A 6,211-nucleotide genomic window follows, 5' to 3' on the forward strand; every position below is an offset into this window, starting at 1 on the left:
TGTTAGGATATCTTGTTCTTTAGGATGCTCCTTGATGTAGTGCGCTAGTAGCATGGGTTCAACAAAAGGGCCTAGAATCCAAAAGGAACACTATTATAGAATTGGGAGTCATTTTGAGAATAATAACATGCTTCCTTCTCATCTAGAGAATGCTTGAGACAATAACCCACTCAATCCTAGATAGATTTTGATGTAGAGAAAATGTGCACCTCCCACATATTGGTTCTTGTGTAATCAAAGCCATGAAAATCTTGGAAATCTTAAAATGCAACCTGGGGAGATGCTTTATGAGAAGGGAGCCACCTAGGGGGTACCTAGACAAAAATGAAATCGCACACGTAATGAAATTATGTCCAAATTAACACTTTGAGAGGAAGACTTGAATTTGGCAACAACTGGCTCTGATTGGGGACTTAGACATGTACATGTCTAAGAAGAGGCTTATCATCTGTGGTTTTGCAAAGTTGAAATGACAAACCTTAGGGTGGAGGGGAAACAACCAAGAAAACACACAATAGGAAGGTAACTAAACTAGGAAAGCAAGAAGCTAAGCTAAAGCAAGAAAAAAAAAGGAAAACTACCTAAGCCAACTCTAATTGTAGGGGTTACCTGCTTTCAATTACTAAGATAATATAACTTCAGGTCCTTACCATTATAAGAAAATGGTAGAACCTCACCAGTGGGATAGGCCAGAATGAAAGAGTTGTTTTTATTTACTTGCACAATTCTAAAAGGACCTTTGCAATGCAAATCAAATTTGTGATGCAAACCTTTAGGTTCATGTCTCTTATCCCATATTAGGACCTTATCATTTTCCATGAAACTTATTAGCCTTTCCCTTTTTTTCAAAGTAACTCTTCACACATGTCTGATGTTCTCTAATGCGGTCAACTAGGTTTTCATGCCTCTCTTCCAACTTGGTTAGGTACATTATTCTCTTTTCAAGAGCAGTGTGAAATATAGGATCAATTATTTTTTTGCAACTTACAGACTAATAACTCTAGGGGAAGGGAAAGACTAGCCTCATATCCATATACTAGCTCAAATGGGAAAATACCAATGGCCTTCTTAGGTGTTACTCGATCTGCCCATAGGGCTTCACATGACTTCTTGTGCCAATCTTTCTGATTGTTAGAAACAAGCTTTCTCATGATATTGGTTAAGATCTTGTTGCTTTATGCACCCTAAAATGGTCATCTAGACCATGGGCCCCCATTCTTCAATTTATCAATTTCCTAAATCAATGGATTGCAATATTTTATTAAATCAATTCAAATCATTTTCCTTGATCAAATTGCAATTATTTCAATATTTCCTAAGGTTTGATCTTCCTATTCTAAATCTTATTTAATTGAAAGAAAACTTCTCTTTTAATTAAATAAAATAATCCCCTTTTAATTAAAATAAAATCTCTATTTTAATTAAATAAATAAAATCCTCACTTAAATCTATACTTAAGATGAAAAAAAGGAAATAAATAAAATAAAAATAAATAAATAAATCCTTTTTTCTCTACACTTAAATGCGCATGTTTCATAGTGGGATTCCTTAATTTCCTCTTTCCACTTTCTTGTCAAACACTCCTCTTTTCTCATTGGTGGAATTTTGTCTCGCACGAATCAAGCCTTATTATCCCATATTGGTTGTGAGAAGTCTCTCACCTCCACAATTAACTATATAAGGAGCCCTCTCCTTATCATTTCATCAGAAGAATAAGAAGAATAGATGTTAGTTGCTATAGAAGAGGATTTTATTGTTATGCTACAAGTTTGGAGAGCGATTTTGGAGGAGTTTGAGCACTAGGGTTTGGATATTGGAGCTTCATTGCAACTTCTCTCTTCTTGTCTTCTTCTCTCATGCATCCATGGCTTCCATCATCATGTTTCATCCTTTCATCTTCATACTAGATTTGATTCATATTTGTTTTCATAGATCAATATTGCATTGTTATTTCCTTTCATAGACTAGATTTTCCTTTCTTCCATTGTTTTGCATTGTTATCATTTAGATTAGCTTGTATCTTCATTTTTATGCATATTTTGATCTTTGAATATCCTATTTTGTGGTGTACTTACATGGGCACAAACTAAGTCAAACTAAGGGCCTCCATTACAAACTCTTTCACTCCATGAATAGAGAGTTATGGATCACCATTTGAGATCTCATTCTTGAGAAATCTTGGATATAATGATTCATAGAAGTGTGTCAAAACTTTAGCACACATTTTATGGCACCCATCATGGGACAACCCATCTTTACATGTTGGTTTTGGCTACTTTTGGAGCTAACCCCCTTTTGTAGATTTTTTTGGAGATGAAAAACCCTAAATCTTAAAGATTTGATTATATCTCCAAAATTACTTGGTGTTTTGGTATAAAAATTTATTTTTCAGGTCGGTGACATATCAGAGAAGCTTCAATTAAAGTTTTAGATTTTTCCAAGGTAACTTGTATTTTGTATAATTTTGTTCTTTATTTTTTCATAAAAAATTATTTTTGGGCACAAATTAGATATTTTTTAATAAAATTCTACATTTTTGGAAAGATCTCTGAATTCTAAATGGGGTTGTTTCTTTGTGTTTTGTGTTTAAAGATCATATGAGGGCTCAAACACTCAATTTTAAAAAATTGCTATGTTTTGGAAAAATGGGTCCCTAGGGCACAAATGAATTTTTTGTTTTTAAATTCTAACATTTTTGGAAAGCTTTCTATATTTTAATAGGGGTCTCTTTTCTATATTTAGGTTTTTGGGTCCAAATTCATGGAATATAGGTCCAATCTTGTTGACTAGGTCAAAAATTAAAATTTAAAAAAGGGCATTTAATGATTAACTTGCATTCAATTTTCACATGGGTTAAATGCATGATGTGAGTTTTCATTTGGAATATTATGGTTATTATTACTCATAACAATCATATTTTGAGATCTAACCCTAGGGTTTGCATAAGACATATCTATCTTGTATTTGTTTTCTTGTTGTTTACCTGGAGCACTTGCTTGGTTTGTTAGATCAATGGAGTGATACTCATGTGTTGCTTTGGATTTGAGGTATTCTTATACATCTCTATAAAATTTCAAATTTGGAATTAAAAGGAACCTCTCATGTGTTTGACTTGAGTGTTTTACATGGTTACATAATTCACATTTCAATCGGTGCTATAAAATTGGACCTATATTTTCTTTCTTGTACACATGTTTCACATATTAATTAGGCCCTATGAACACTATTTGTAGTGATCTTGAGAGAGTGGTATTCATTTTCTTTCCTTACATGTGAATCTCTTCTTGATGATAGATCCCCTTGTAGGTAGGGAAGGATTTGATATTATTTCATTATCGCACTTGGTTTGTCTTCGATATTTGCTGGTACTTTCTCTCTTGGGATTGGTGGTGATTGTTATTGGCTTTTCAAACCTCAGTGAAGTGATTTAAAATTAGCATGTCAATGAATCTATTTCCTATTTTTTGGTGAGGTGAAGAGGTTAGAGGAGTATGCTATGTTTCTTTTTAGGCACATTAGAAACTTGGAACCCTTGAATTCGAACTAAGTCCCCATGTGGTCCAATTTTGTGAGTCTTCCTTGACTAGAGAGGGTTAACCATAGTGGACACTACCTTTATTGGGTAAAACACATGGATAGAACCTCAAAGGGTAGTAGCCATTTTTTCCATGGTAGAAACACCCACTATATAAATTTCCTTGTGGAAGAAATCTCCACGGTTGTAGTCTTTTGTTGGGATGTCAGATCTCCTCAGCATCTCCAATTGATTAAATTCTTGGAATGTTTCAAAATCTTGATGTGTCGGGCTTAGATTTCACCCACTTGAGATTACAAGAGTTGTAGAGTTGACCATTACTAAAAACCATAGTACAACCCAAATTTTCTTTTCTAGGACTACGTGCGTTATTGGAAAATATTTTGAGAACATACATAGTAGTGGTTCTAGGGATTAGATTCATACTAAGACACTATTCTTGTTTATGGCAAGGTTACTTTGTCCCTTTCCCATTGCTTGTGGATATTTTCTTGAACTTTTTGAGTGTTGTCTTGCATGTCTAATTTATGATAAAAATCTATTGATGCATCTAGTTGGTCAATTAAAATTACCAAAAAAATTGAGTTCTCAAGTTGAAACCTTCCTTGATTTGTTATCCTATCATTTCCGGTCCTTTTTGGTTGATCCAGGTCAAATTAGGTCACTTACCCTATTGTTAGAAGCTTGTTTGCACCTTGGATTATTGTGTTTTGAGCTCTTAAATTGCCATAGGTGAGCTAGAAACTATCCTTGTTGAGAAGATAAACCTTTGGATTCTTTGATAACATGCTTGGAGAGTCTTAGCAATCTCTTATCCATTCACTTCCACTCAAATTTAGTTTTAATTAATTATAATTTGGGTAAATCATCCTCTTGATCCATATGTGCTAGGGTATTCACCCAAACTAGTGGGAACCTATGTGACAATGTTGGTTTATGCTTATTGCAAAAATTCTATCTTATCATCTCTCTTTCAAACAAGTGAGTGCTTTTACCATCCTAGTTTGGTACTAACATTTTTTAGGGTTGTCCTATCAACTAACACCTTTTCTTTCATGCTAATTACAACAAGATATCAAGTAGATCAAGGAAAGTGGCCTCAAGTAGTCTTTAACCAATTACCCTTAGTTCAAACTCGTCAAAGACGTAAGGGAAAAGAACCTGTATTTGATCAATCACCTAGGAACAACTCAGAAGTTTGGTTTGATCCCAAGAGTAACCTTAGTGAGTTGAGTACACACTTAGCATCTTGTTTCTTAGATATGGAGATGATTTATATGATGACTCGATGAGAGAGGGAAGAAATAGATGAATTCCTTGATGACATAGAAGGAAAATATCAAGATATCATTTTGTTTGGTTGTTCCTCCCATGAAAATTGACTAGTCTCACCCCTTATCTCAACTAGATATCTAGATGTAGATAAAAGGGCTGAAAGAGATCATAGGAAAGCTTATAGAGAAAACCAATCACAACATGAAGACCAAGATGATGAGCCTCTTAGTGGTCATTTGAATACAACATATACCAACAACTTGTTTAGATAGCCAAAACCAAGTTCACTACTTAAATCATTTGAAATGTACACAAGTGACAAACTTAAGACACTCAACCATGAAAAGAAAGCCTTCTTGGAGGAACAAGTTGTGAAGGTAGAGAAATTTATAATTATGGCAGAAGAAAGACAAGCATTGTTAGAAATAGAAAGGATTTTTTTTCAAGAGGATCAAGATAGACTCTTGGCTCAAAAACTTAATGATCAATTTAACAACATGCATGTTGGTGATGGAAACAACTCTCCTCCATCCACCCCTCCTAAGACTCCATGAAGTTTAAGATGTTCAAGAACACCTTCATGATCTCCTAGCCCTAAAGGAAGAGGGGCTTCAAGACATGATCATTATAGGAGACCAAAACCTCCTATGATTTCAAGACAACCTTTGCAACATTCTCACCATGGTTCACAGTATGGAAGAGGTGGTTTGAATATTGACCATGACTCTCCATATTTCATGAGAATACAAAAAGATCCTTATTTCCAAGAGTGTTTGAAGAAGTATATATATTAAAACAAAGACACGGTCCTAAAGAATTTAATGGATAAGAGCACTAAAGTTCCCTACAACTATGTTGTAGACAAAAGAATTAGGAGGCAAAATCCATCTTTGGAAGAAAAATTTAATCAAGTGAAGAGTATGGCAGACAAGTTCATTGCACCTAAGATTTCCTTCTCACTTGATTTGATTTTTCCTAACCCTTTTGATAAGAGTGTTGATTTGAAATACTTTCCTAGAAAGGCTGAGATACACCAATATGACAAGTATGATGGGAATGGGGATCCAAGTGATCATGTGTGTTAGTTTTATACCATGAGCTTTGAATTTCATCATGAAGACTTTTACCTTATGGGATTGTTTCCAAGGAGTCTTAAGGGTCAAGAATTGGAATGCATCACCAACATAACTTCTTCTGTTAAGACATTCAAAGAGCTTGTTCAAATATTTTTTCAACACTTTGCATACAACCTTTCAAATTCTATCACCCTATTGGACTTGTGTAATGTTGGCTCCTGATTTAACAATTTTGAAAATTAACCAAGAAACTAGACCAATGCATCTAAGGCTAGAAAATTCCTATGATGGATACACTCGACTGCAATCTTGGGCCAACTATAAG

Source organism: Cupressus sempervirens, chromosome 4 (genome assembly GCF_028749045.1).
Source record: "Cupressus sempervirens isolate cs-2001-9-10 chromosome 4, ASM2874904v1, whole genome shotgun sequence".
NCBI lineage: Eukaryota > Viridiplantae > Streptophyta > Pinopsida > Cupressales > Cupressaceae > Cupressus > Cupressus sempervirens.